Genomic DNA, 12,878 nt, shown 5'->3' on the forward strand with positions numbered 1-12,878 from the left:
TTAGACACACTTTCCCCCTCCTAAAAAGTAAGGGGAAATGTGTGTGTGTCTTATGGAGCGAATGCAGGCTGCATGGCTATCCCAGAAGCCAGTACAGCTAGAGGGAGCACTGAGCAGCGCTCCTTCTTGCTGTTCTAGCTTCTGGCTTAGCCACGGGAAGCCTCCGCAGGGCACGGGGAGCCTTCATCCTGCTGCCCTGCGGAGGCTTCGCGGGGGTATCCCAAAGCCAGAACAGCTAGGGGGAGCACTGCCTCTGCAGGGAACGGGGACTATCCCTTCTCCCTCCTTGGGGAACAGCCTGCAAGCGCCGCACACATGCTTGACGCAGCTCGTGAAAGGGAGCGCTGAGCAGAGCCTGGGATGCATACAGGCTCTGCTCAGCACTCCCTTTAAATAATATTTCCCCCCTTGCATTCCCCCTCTAAAAACTAGGTGCGCCTTATGGCCAGGTGCGTCTTATGGCGTGAAAAATACGGTATTTGAAGTGCAGTCAAACCAACAATTCATGTTTTGCTAGTGAGGAACATGATAGGAGCTGAAGCTCACAAAGTTTCCCTGTAAGTTTGTTAGAGAGAATTCTGTGAGAGACATTCCCACTGTGCCCTGACAGCGGGAGGGCATAGCTATATATCCTCCTGCCTGTCTGGGCTCACCCTCTTCCTCTCTTTCCATCTCTTTCTGCTCTGCCAGCAATGTGAGGACACCTGCTAAGTCAGAGCGACATGCTCAGACTCCATCTTAAACCAGACTTCAGTATGTCCTTGTAAATGAATTACCATTTTAAGCCTGCCTGGAAAAAGTTGCTCGACCTGTTACTCTTCAACAAGTATTTTGAATGAGTAAATGTTATGTTTACTTTTTACAAGACTGTTTGTGTAATTATTCTTTTAAGGGGGGGGGGGGATACCAGGAAAACCCAGTCTGCCTTAAAGCTCTCTGGATTACTTAAAGGCTAAAACTAGCCTATCTAAGCTGCCCTTTAAGCAAATCGGTGGCACTCTGCTGAACTCACAAATGTGGAGAAGGATAATATCTAATAAATACATCCTCTCCTGTGCCTGGAGGTGCCAGGGATGTTCCACTGTTGAGCTGCAGCCCTTTCCCAAGTATCCTCTCACTGCCATGAGGGGTGAGATGATTAGGAGCAGCACTAAAGTGTACAGTTTTCTGAGATGCAAGAACAGACTGGTGAGTTCATACTAGTATTTCCAAATATTAGACAGAGTCTGCAGACACCTAAATAATATGCAAGGGAACCTATATCAGATCCCCCAAAGCAACAGCAGGGACCCCCTGCCCCAGTCCAAAGCCTCATTTCCACTAAAAACTCTTCTCTCTCTTAATCACACATTCAGTTTGTTAGGTGAAACTAGCCCATTCATTGTACAGTGGTACCTTAGTTGTCGAATTTAATCTGTTCCGGGAGTCTGTTCGACTCTTGGAACCGTTTGAAAACCAAGGTGTGGCTTCTGATTGGCTGCAGGAGCTTCCTGCATTCAATCAGTCCAAGTGGTAGCTGCGTTGGACGTTCGGCTTTCAAAAAATGTTCGCAAACCGGAGCACTCACTTCTGGGGTTGGAGCATTCGGGAGCCAATTTGTTCAGGAGCCAAGCCGTTCGAAAACCAAGGTACCACTGTAATTGAAGTCTCTCTCTCTCTCTCTGTGTATGTATGCTCTTTTCATCCTGTTAGATTTTTAAAATAATAATTAATTGTGAAATTATTAAATTTAACACTCACAGCAGACGTGTGTAGGTTTGAAAACAGTGTTAGTTATGTTCCAAGTAGATAAACTGAAATGAATAGAAACAACCAGCTTAGGTCTTCTGATTTCCATGGGTCTACTCTGAGTCTGACTTAATTGGAAACAACCTTCTATTTCCAGCGGATCCCAAAATGTGGGATAGTGTCTTTATCTCACACAAAAATGGCAAGAGGGTCATCAGTAGTTGATCCCCTTTGGAGCACCCACTCTATAGAACAGGACCCAAAGCAATACACATCTGTTCCACCACCTATCCCCAGCTCCATTATATTGCTACACTACTTCGCCTTCTCCTCAGCTGTCATGCCAAACTGGCACAGGCAGAGCTGGCTGAGTGAAAGGTCGCTCCACTGACGTCCAACATACCTTGCTGAGCCACTTCAACTGCAGAGGCAAGCTTTAAAATTGGATTTGGATGGTGCAGAATAGATAATAGTGAGGGGCTTTCATTGTTTGCAGACAGCAGGTAGGGTTGGGAACAAGCATAAGGCTCCTATAGGTGTCCTGATTGTCAGGAGCAAAACTACTACTCCCCCCTTGTTTGCATAGGTGTTTCTTACCTGAGAAATGTCTGAGGTAAAAATGAAGCTGTTCAATGCCATGATGGAGCCCCCCCCCCCGAATAGAAGAGAGGCCTTCTCCTTAACTGCTGTGCCTGTTGCCATGTTGGTGCTTCTAAGAGACGAGCTGTTGGAGAAAAGCTGTCAAGGAAAAGGTTTATTTCTGTTTGTTCTATCCGTTGGAAAGAAGCAGAGTTCCTATTGCCTCTTTCTGTCAGACACTGTCATTTTCAAAGGGGCTTAAGCATCAGGTGGCATATGAAAAGTGTCTGTACCATAAAAAATGGTTTAAAAGACAGTAAAGGAATGGTACCACCAACTGTCAATCAATCCTTTTGACGAGCAGATTGCACCTGACACTAATTTAGTTTATTTCAGTCTGTTATTTATGGCCATTTCCTGTCAGTAAGTGGCATCAGAAACATTTCCTGTTTTGCCACCTACTGCAACAAAAGGGCAACTCTAAAGCAGGGACAGCTATTTCAAATTTCAACAGGGGAAATCTTCACAGTTGGGGTCAAAGGCATTTTTATCCAGATTTAATTGCAAAAGCAGTTCATTTGTGGTTCCTTTTTAAAAACCCCTTGTAATAATCAGAGATATAGGTCTTTCCCCACAAGCAATTATGCCCTGAGAAAACAGTTCCAGCAGCCTCTCCTCTTTCCCATCATTAAATGCACATTGGAATATATCTACCCAGCTAAAATTAACTCCATTTATAGTTAAGAAAGGTCACACAACTTGCTGCAGCGAAAGCTTCTGATAATTCACACAAATCAGATGTAGCACACTACTGCTGTGTTCCTGCAACTAATAATATGCAAGACAATTGTCAAACAGAGGCACAGATTTAGACTTACCTCAAAATGGCTTAGTGTTATTCCTTCATCATGGCAGGAGAGAGACGACCAGATTGGGGGAAAATATACACTTCTGCATTCTGCGTCACTTAACAGTGCATTGGTACCTGCTAAAACTTAGCCCCATATGTTGCAAGCATACAGATTTCCTCAGTTATGATATTCAAAAAGCTATATAGATAATCAAATGCAGATTTGACAAATAGGAGGATTTTCCTCAGTTATGCACTGTTTGATTTATGCACATTCCTCATTGTAAGAATGTAACTGTCTATGTTTTATGAGGAGAGAACTGATGTAAAAACGATGTTTAAATTTTGGACTTTCAGCTTGGAAGCTATATGAAATTAGCGGAACAGAGGGATTCATCATGATTTAAAGCAGGACCCTTACCATTTGTGGTGAAGAGGTTTCAATAACTATTTGCTGCTGATCATCAAGCCCCCTAAAAATTCTCAGTCTTTTTCCTTTGTTATGGTAAAGGGCTAACCCAAAAGAATGACCACAGAGTTCATATTAAACTTAGTGAACAAGCTGGACTATCATAATGATTAAGGTTTTAAATGATAATTTTAGATTATATGTTAGTGACTAAGTTTTAATTTATATATATTTTTAACTGTTGCTATATCTGTAATGTCGCAGTTATGCCTAATTGCAAATTCAAATGTATCCTGTCAGGGAACTGACATCGGAGCTAGAGGCGGAGGGAAGGCTCTCAAATGATGCTGGAGAAGGGCCCGCAGGGAGAGAGGCAGCTCAACAGATGGGGAAGCAAATCAGCGCAGCACCAGGGATAAAGGGGGGCAGATGGGGGAATCGGCAAGAGGGCTCCAGGACTCTTCACCGGACACCAGCGGGGAGAGCACGGGTCCTCCGCTACCCACGCCCTCCCTGCGCAGAAGACTTCTGCGCAGGGAGAGTAGGAGGAGACTTGGCGTCAAACAACTTTTATGTTGGAAAAGGTTTAAGAAACGCCCACTGACGGATTCTGCTAGCGACTAAGGCAGCCACGAAGTGAAGGGCTGTCCAGACAGAAAGGTTTAACCAGGCAACATAGCCAGGAGAGGCGGCAACTTACGCACGAGCAACCCATACTCATTACATATCCCTATTGTGTTTTATGACTTCCTTGATATTGTATGTGGGCTGGAACTGGTCTGTGACCGAAATAATAAAATTCATTCATTCATGATAATGCCACACAAATTGTTTTCAGAAGATCTTGGAAATCTATATCAAAAACATAAAGATAAAATGTTTAAGTGAGCTTTGAGGCACTGCAGTGATTACCAAATGAACTTTATATATGCAGCTGGGAGGGAGACAGCAAGTAGATATGTTTGAAGAAAAGGGGCTTGATTTGTAATGGAGAGAAAGAAAAGAATTTTAATTTAACAGATCTTTGCTAACCTGCTATAACAAAGCCATGTGTGATTAAACCATTCAGTTTAGTAGATATGTTCATTTTGGTTTCTTCTAGTAAAGGAAGATGGGAAAGGTTTCTCTCAATATTTTCTGTGCTTTGTATTCTGTACCTAAGAAATCTTACTTCTGCAACTTCTGCAAATTTTGGCCAGACAGTTAGCACGCCGCCAGTGACTGTGCTAAATTTGGCTGGCAGGGCAAAAGTCCATTTCCTGCCTAACCAGCTATTTGAAACTGCTGATGTTAGCTACAGGTCAGAAGGTCGCTTCCTGCCTAGCCAGAAACTGCTGGTAACTAAAACCCACTAGCAAGCTGTTTTGCTTCTGCTTTAAGTAATGCAAGATAAGACAAGACACGAAGGAAATGCTTACCTAGCAAAAGAAGACACGTGTATGAAGGAGAGGGAAGGGAGTGCTTGGTTAGCAGAAAGACAGGAATGTTTAGCAAGCAATAAAATGTGTTTAGCAAGCAATATTTGCTAGCCGATTGGGGAAGTCTGGGGAAGGTGTGGGAGGGGGGGGAGAGTGTTCAGAAAAGTATAAGAAAAGTCTGCAGAAGTGTCTTGCTCTACAGCCAGAATATTTTCAGGAACTATCCAGCTGGTTGTCTCTGAGTACAGACCTTGTCTCTGTGCACAGATTTTCAATAAACTCTTTTTCTCCAAAGAAGATTTTGCTTTCCTGGTACTTTTGTTCCCTCCGAGGTCCAGGGGATGGCGTGGCTAATGGATCCCTAGGTAAATAAGGCTTCATCTCTCTGGGGGCTCGTCCGGGATAAGCCCCCTCCCCAATACGGACCGGAGGGCCAGGCTCAACCAAGGTGAACAGCTCAGCAGCGTTTGCAGGCTCCCTGCGCACCCCACCTGTTTCGTGGGGGGAGCCAGCCACACTGTTCTGGAGTGGAGACATCTAGTTGAGGGAGAACAAGAGGACAGGACGGCGCCGAGGGGACAGGTCCGCAGCGGAAAAAGGTAAGCCCGAAGGAAAGGGCTAGGGGCCCGAGGGAAAGGGCCAGAGGCCTGATCAGCCTCACCTGGGCGTGGCAATACAGTGCCCGGCAGTAAGATGCCACCAGGAATAAGGGGATTGGTTGCGCAGTAGGGTGCCAGCCACCAGGAATAAAAGGGGACTGCTGGTAGCAGTAAGAGTGCCACCAGGAAAGGAATTGGTAAGGTTTGGGAAAGGGAATGGGGCGCCAGTAAGGTTTGGGAAAGGGAATGGGGCAGAGGGAATTGTGTGTGTGTTTTTTTTTTTGGCATGTTGCATGTCAGAATTATTTTGGTGTATTGCATGCTGGAGTTATTTTGGTGTGTTTAGTGTGTTATATTGATGTGTTTTGTATGTTGTATGTTGCATGTCAGATACTCTAGTGACTGAATTGTCAAGTGTGGGCCAAGGCTTAGTGTCCCCTTGGCCGAGCGATTGTAAGGTTGTGCATTTTCTGACAATATGTAGCATGTGGAGTGTGAGAGAATTTTGAAACCCTGTTAGGAGCAGAGTATCTGAATGCTTTTTAAATAACTGGAAAGCGGCCACGAAGAGTGATGATTTGGGGATTCAAATTGAAAAGAACAGAGACTCAGAACTTTATGTGAGGTGGACTTGCCGACCCAGGGAACTGCGTGGCTTTGATTTGCAATTAATCAACCCCCCCTGTGGCGAATCAACCCCCTGTGGCAAAATATATTAAATGTCCACCCAGACCAGGTCCCCTATATCTCTACATGGAAGACCAATGTAGAAAAGAATCTACCATGGCTAAAGTTTTGCTGTGACAGCAACACACAGAACAGGATTTGTACAGTGAAGCCTCTGGTGTTAGAAGACCCAGAAGATGAGGAGAGGGGAGTGATTAAGCCACCACCTTACACTCCAGCAACAGCCCCTCCAACACCCCCCCAGGCCAAAATCAAGAAGCACAGGGAGGTACTGGTGTAGGGGGAGGAGGACCTGCTAAGGAGGATAGTGAGACGGAAGAAGAGGAAGATGACGAAGAGTTTAGGAAGATACTAGATGATATGAATCAAGGAAAGAAAATGTGGACAGAAAAACAGAAAAAGAGACTAAAGGAGTTTGTAAAGCCATTTGAGGGAGAAGTTGGATGTGAGTCCCTTGTTAGTTGAGGCAACAGAAATGCTACACCCCTGAAAAGAGGAAGTGGGGACAGGCGGCGAAGAAAGTATGTCTCACAGACAGTATGAGAAAACCAGGAAGGATCAGGCAGCCGGAGTAATGCCCCTTCGGAGGGTTTTATGATCCACCAGCCCCTGTCCCAGCTGGACAAGCGAAGGCACAGCATATACCCTTTTCAAGTGCAGATGTTTGTAATTGGAGAAATCAGAACCCCTCTTTTGAGGAGAATCCAGCAAAGATCATAAAACTGTTTGAAGGGATTTTTAAAACCTAAAATCCCACTTATGATGATGTACAATATCTCCTGGACTCACTACCAACTACAGAAGCATTGCTTGGCCCCTACATGAGTCAACTAGGGGAATAGAGAAGGATCTTTTTATATGGGGCAGGGAACAGCAACAGGCTTTTCAGGATTTCAAAGTGGCATTATAACAAGCCTCAGCGCTTGGCATCCAAACCCCGAGAAGCCTTTTACCCTGTTCATAGATGAAGACCAAGGGGTAGCCAAGGGAGTCTTATGCCAGAAACTGAAAAATTGGCAGCAACCTGTCGCATACTTGTCAGAGAAGCTAACCCCAACAGAGCAGAGATTGCCCCCCCCCCGTATGAGAGCAGTTGTGGCAGTAGCCACCCTACTGAACAAAGCAGACAAATTTACTTTTGGTCAAGACACTGTTTGTGTGACTCCACACGCAGTCCCAGCACTGCTTGACATGAAGGGTACCTATTTTCTCTCCCAAGCAAAGATGAGAAAGTGTCAGATGTTATTGTTGCACCCACGTTTGTAGTTCCAAGTCACCACTGCCCTCAACCCAGCTACCCTGTTGCCGGTAGGAGAAGGTGAGGAGCAGATGCACGATTGCATTGAAGTAATGGACGAAGTATATTCCAGCAGGCCTGATCTCAAAGACGAGGCAAACGAGGCTGGGCAGCGGAAGGCAGGCTATGCAGTGGTAGCCCTGGAAGACCAGGTGATTGAAGCAAAGTCACTCCCACCTGGAACATCGGCCCAGCTGGCAGAACTAACTGCGCTTACCAGAGCCCTGAGCCTGGCAAAGGGACAGAAGATAAACATTTATGCAGATTCTAAGTATGCATTCCTGACTTTACATGCCCATGGAGCCTTATGGAAAGAAAGAGGTTTGCTTACCTCCAGAGGAAACCAGGTGGCCCACCCACAAGCCTTATTGAACCTTCTGGATGCTGTATGGGAGCCCGAAGCAGTAGCAGTTATCCATTGTTATGGACACACAACTGGACCAGGGGAAGTGGCCAGAGGAAATCGACTGGCAGACAAGGTGGCCAAGGAAGCAGCCCGGGAACTGGCCCCAGCTCCGATCATTGGAGCACTGATCCCAGAAGAAATTTTAAGCACCGCTGACAAGCCGGCTTACACACAACAGGAAAGGGACACTGCAGATGCCCAGGAGCTGACATTGACCAAAGAAGGATGGTACCTCACCCCTGATGACAGGATATGGATTCCAGAGTCCCTGTCTCGGCAGATAACTCAGAGATACCATGAGTCAACCCACATGGGGCCAGATGCTACCACCAAGCAGCTGGCAAAGTGCTTCTATATAACCCACCTTTATCAACTGGCAGCCCAGGTTTCCAGGAAATGTCTGCTATGTCAAAAGAATAATCCCAGAACCGGACCACTGGCTCCCCTGGGAGTTCAGCACAGTGGAACTGCACCTATGGAAGATCTTGTTGTGGACTTCACTGAATTACCCCGTTGTGGACTATATCGCTACCTGCTGGTGGCAGTGTGCACCTACACCGGATGGGTCGAAGCATGGCCAACAAAGACTGAAAAGGCAATTTAACCAGGTGCCTGCTTAAGGAAATCATCCCTCGCTATGGATTGCCAAGGTCCATAGGATCTGATAATGGACCAGCATTCGTTCATGTAGTCCTACAGGGACTGGCTAAAGCGCTCCAGATCAATTGGAAGCTGCATACTGCTTATAGACCCCAGAGTTCTGGAAAGGTGGAAAGAATGAACAGGACTCTAAAGAATCAGCTGTCCAAGCTGACACAGGAAACCGGGTCTAATTGGGTGACCATGTTGCCCTTGGCATTACTCAGGGTCCGTAGTCTTCCGTCCAAACGGACCCACTTGTCACCTTTTGAAGTTCTGTTTGGGAGACCAGTCCCATATGTTAGAATGTTAACTCCATATGCTAGCCAAGATGTGCAATTGAGTAACTATGTACAGTCACTCTCTCGAGATTCTCTCTCTCAACAGGTGGACCCAGGCCCGAACTCCTTGCGTGACCAGTTTGAGCCAGGTGACGAGGTGTGGATAAGACTGGTCCCAGGCACCACTGCAACCGTGCTGGAAGGGCCCATCTGCTCTCCACACCCGCAGCTGTGAAGGTCGCTGGCGTCACACCTTGGGTCCACCACATTCAAGTGAAGAAAGCTGCTTCAGATTGGACTGTGTCTCAGCATCCTGAAGATCCCCTCCAGTGACGACCGCCTTGCTGATATCACTCCGGAGGCTGGTATCTCTACGCACGGCTGAATAATTGGATGGGAGGGGCGCCCGCGGGCAGCGTCCCCAACGTAGACACTTGTTCTCCAGCCAATTTAGAGGCACCACCAGGACTTTTGGTATTGGGCCCGGAACCCCTTGATATAGTCACCCCAAGTGTCAGGCCATTGCAGGGGTGGACATATTCCTGTGGGTGCATGCTGATATATGAAGAGGGAGAAGCCCCTTTTGGGTATAATATCTTGAAGAGACAACACGAGAGCCCAGTCCACCCACAAGGGATTGTAGGGAAATTGCTCCGCATAGTAGGTGCCTCAGCAGAGAAGTGGAAAGTTACCCCTGAGGTCCAGGAAATAATTGAATACGAGTATCAGTGGGCCCTTCAGCTGTAAAAGAAAACTAGAAATGACCCCCTGAATATTGGTGGGAGGAACCATGGAGATATTGGGTTTGGTGGGTAGGAGTGATATGTACCGCCCTTGTCATATGGATGCTCTCGTATTTCTGTTGGCATGAACGGTATCGTATTTGTGGGAAGAAACGTAATCCATCTATACCTTTGATGATTCTCCTTTTCTTTCTAGTTGGAGAGCCCACATGTGTATTGGCACAGGCAGGAAAAAGTCCCCCGACCTCCCTTGCCGACATTTCCCGTTTGATGACTAAGTGGGGTGCCCATAACCCCTACAATAGGTGGTTACAAATGGCTGAAATGGAGCATGTTGCTTCAACGTTTCAGACCATGGCGGGGCTATCCGTGATCTGGAGGCTAGCATTGAAAAGGTGGCACATGTCCCTGTACAAATTTGGGAGGGCTGGGATATGTCTTGGTTGGATAGCATCTTCCCAGGTGGATGGATGGGGAGAATATTTACCATGCTGGTGGGCCCAATAATGCTTCTATTGCTTCTTTGCTTTTGTATTCCCTGCTTGATGCAATGCTTGCAGAATATGGTGGGACCTCGCGTGATTGCTGTAATGAGAGAATATAGACCCCTACCCCAGAACGAATCTAAGTAATAGATTGTTCAAAAGAAGAGGAGGGAGTAAAGGAAGATGGGAAAGGTTTCTCTCAATATTTTCTGTGCTTTGTATTCTGTACCTAAGAAATCTTACTTCTGCAACTTCTGCAAATTTTGGCCAGACAGTTAGCACGCCGCCAGTGACTGTGCTAAATTTGGCTGGCAGGGCAAAAGTCCATTTCCTGCCTAACCAGCTATTTGAAACTGCTGATGTTAGCTACAGGTCAGAAGGTCGCTTCCTGCCTAGCCAGAAACTGCTGGTAACTAAAACCCACTAGCAAGCTGTTTTGCTTCTGCTTTAAGTAATGCAAGATAAGACAAGACACGAAGGAAATGCTTACCTAGCAAAAGAAGACACGTGTATGAAGGAGAGGGAAGGGAGTGCTTGGTTAGCAGAAAGACAGGAATGTTTAGCAAGCAATAAAATGTGTTTAGCAAGCAATATTTGCTAGCCGATTGGGGAAGTCTGGGGAAGGTGTGGGAGGGGGGGGAGAGTGTTCAGAAAAGTATAAGAAAAGTCTGCAGAAGTGTCTTGCTCTACAGCCAGAATATTTTCAGGAACTATCCAGCTGGTTGTCTCTGAGTACAGACCTTGTCTCTGTGCACAGATTTTCAATAAACTCTTTTTCTCCAAAGAAGATTTTGCTTTCCTGGTACTTTTGTTCCCTCCGAGGTCCAGGGGATGGCGTGGCTAATGGATCCCTAGGTAAATAAGGCTTCACTACATTTTTTTTTCTCCCGCGCAACTTGAAACAATATCTATGGTAGTGTCAACCTTGGGGGTAGATCTGGACTGAGCAGCTATACTTCAAAGACTCAATGAAACCTAAGGGCTAGAGATAAAAGACACCCCTCTAGGTCTCAACATCTGGACCTCAGGAGCTTTCCTAGGTGACACCATCTCTCCTGGCTGCGCTGCTCATGAGCCCCACTCCACACCCTCCTCAGGTATTGCAATCAGGTTGGGAAGGATGCAATCAGGATGGGCAAATCTTCAATTTTGGTTTCTCTCAGGTTCACATTTTTCCAGTTTTACATTCAGTTCTCTACATTTCCAAATCAGTTTTTATTTTATTTTTTAAGTTCTTACTGACATTTAAGTGCACATTTCTCCTAATATACACATTTTGTATGCAACCTTGCCTAATATAACATTTTTTGCAAGCTATTTCTCCTATGCTGCACTTAATGCACTCCTGCCACTGGTTTGGGAAGAGGTTGCACAAATGAAGTTAGCCACACTCTATCCTTTATCTGTCCTATTGTGTGTTTTTTAATGAAATACTCTGTTCAGATTCATTTTCCTGCAAACCAGCTTCAATCCAAATGAAGAGAAAGAACAACCTATCTGCATTTTAAGCTAGTAATGTGCACATAGCCTATGCTATGGCCAGCCACTGATAGGAATGCAGTTTTAAAGGAGGGGGGAAGTAAAGTGACAGACATAAAAAAATGAAAATGAGAAAAGAGCATCTTGATCAGCTCTTGTTTCCTTAATATGCTATTGCTATTGCTCAGCATACAACAAAACATAATAGGTAAGGAGAAGGATGGATTCTATTTGTCCAGAGCACCCAAAAAATCTTAGGCCACTCCTCAAGTTTGATATTTTTAAAAATTAATGTGTGTGTGAGTTTGGATCCAGAAAAAAATAAATCTGAGCTTTTTCAAGATTCAGTTTTGGTAAGAATGTGACTCTTCCTTTCTGCACAGCAATGCAAATACATTAATGAAATGCAAACAGATAAAGTGTCAACAGTGCGCGGCAGGGAAGGTACAGGCTGTGAAAGCCTACAGCCGAAAAATAAATGGACACACTGCATAAATTTTTTAGCTGGAATTGCTAGGAAGGAAGGGGGGAAAATACACACGTCCTAATGCAAAAAAACCCCCGCCAAACCCTAAAAGAGCAATGCCTTACATTTCCTTGAGATTACATTATAGCTTTCTATATGCTTTCTGCACTCTGTAGTCTTGCTATAGTTGATGCTTGCTACTCAGGAAAGCTTATTAAATAAAGAATAACTGTCACAGCTTGTTCTTTTTTATGTTCAATTCATCAGTTTTTGCAGTAAAAAATAGGGAGGGGGAGAGAAAAGAAAGAAAGAAAAATGCAACCAATGTATTAGTTTTCATTTTATCAAACAAGAAAAACCTGGCAATAATACATAAGAACCTAAGTATTATTATTTCTATTGTTTCTATTATTTCTATTTCTATTTCTATTATTTCTATCCTGTCCTTCATCTGATGATCACAGGCCAGTTTACTGTATAAACCACCAAAATACCTAATATTATGGGTTAGTGGGGGGACAGGGATCCCCCAGATCCCTGGGTGCCACATTTTCCCCTCTAGATTATTCGGTGCTGGCCCTGCCATTAAGCCATCCACAAGACAAAAGACCCTACAGGTAACTGAGGGGGAGGTTGCCAGGGCAACATGGGCATGGTGTTACACAAGAAAATGGTCACCTTTCCCAGGATAGTTGAGTCAGTAGAGCAGGAGTCTCCACTTTAGGGTGGTGGGTTCAAGCCCCACATTGAGCGAAATATCCCTGCATTGCAGGGGGCTGGACTGGATGACCCTTGAGCTCCCTCACAACCTA

Source organism: Podarcis vaucheri (genome assembly GCF_965113315.1).
Source record: "Podarcis vaucheri genome assembly, chromosome: 2".
In the NCBI taxonomy this organism is placed as follows: domain Eukaryota; kingdom Metazoa; phylum Chordata; class Lepidosauria; order Squamata; family Lacertidae; genus Podarcis; species Podarcis vaucheri.